The sequence below is a fragment of the Seriola lalandi genome, unplaced genomic scaffold (assembly GCF_002814215.2).
Source record: "Seriola lalandi dorsalis isolate HSWRI2012SDOR001 ecotype SW California unplaced genomic scaffold, Sedor1 jcf7180002009615, whole genome shotgun sequence".
NCBI classification, from domain to species: domain Eukaryota; kingdom Metazoa; phylum Chordata; class Actinopteri; order Carangiformes; family Carangidae; genus Seriola; species Seriola lalandi.
The window spans coordinates 1-888 of NW_019480268.1; the positions used below are offsets into that span (position 1 = coordinate 1).

General features: G+C 44.7%; 1 pseudogene across 1 annotated transcript; it reads right to left on the minus strand.

The window, feature by feature from the left end:
* Positions 1-10: 10 nt before the first annotated feature.
* LOC111673050 (electrogenic sodium bicarbonate cotransporter 1 pseudogene) lies at positions 11-886 on the minus strand (annotated as a pseudogene). Its single transcript, XR_015438495.1, has 2 exons — positions 740-886; positions 11-238 (listed from the first exon to the last, which is right to left on the minus strand). The product of XR_015438495.1 is annotated as an electrogenic sodium bicarbonate cotransporter 1 pseudogene (transcript).
* Between the last annotated feature and the right edge of the window lie 2 nt (positions 887-888).

Consider the following 888-nt stretch of genomic DNA (forward strand, 5'->3'; position numbering starts at 1 on the left):
AGGTGTTTGCTTGTTTCTGTGACTTGAGGAAGACACATTGGGGTGAATTGTCACAGGGGGGGATGAAAACACTTACGTCTTCAGCGTCGCTGTCTATGCTGCCCCGTTTTTTCTTCTTCTTCTTCTCGTCCTCTTTCTTCTTCTTGTCCTTCTCTGGGATGATGTCGTCCAGAAAGCTGAGGTCATGCTGGGAGAACATGTAGTCCATCGCTTTTCTGACGGCGACGAGAGCGAGGATCTGAAGGCAGAAGAACGAGAGGTCGGTCAGTCTGATCTTCATTTTAAATTCAGTGAAATGCAGACGCTGGTTTCCAGAGTTAGAACAGCTTCTCCTTTATTTCTCCTGGATCAGTGTGAAACTCAAATCTTTGGGACATTACCGCTCTGTCAAAAAATGTTGCTTGTACTTTATTCAGGATGTAAGAATGTGATGTGCATCTGAACTGGATCTATTATTTATACTTTTTTGACAGTTGTCTCAACCTGTTTATGTTGTAGAGTAACACTGCTCTAATGCTTCCTTCTCTGTTGACAGAGACTTTAATCCATGAGACATTTTCCAGATTCTGGAAAAACATCACAAATGTTTCTTGCCACTGCACAGACCTGGCAGCTGGTCAGTCCCATAATCAAATGATGGAATAATCAGATGCAGCCTCAGTAGATACCGAGTGCTGACTGAACAAAAATAACAGTCAAAAATCCTCATTGGTTAAATGTTGATGTTAATGTCCCTCACCATGACAGGGAATATGATGGCAGCCACAGTGGACTTGAGGATCCAGAGCAGAGCCAGGCAAAGGATCTGGATGAAGGTGAAGAGGTGGACCTTCCTGAGGGGAACGTGTCGCAGGTAAACCAGGTCCGGCTGGTGTTTCGCTGGCATCA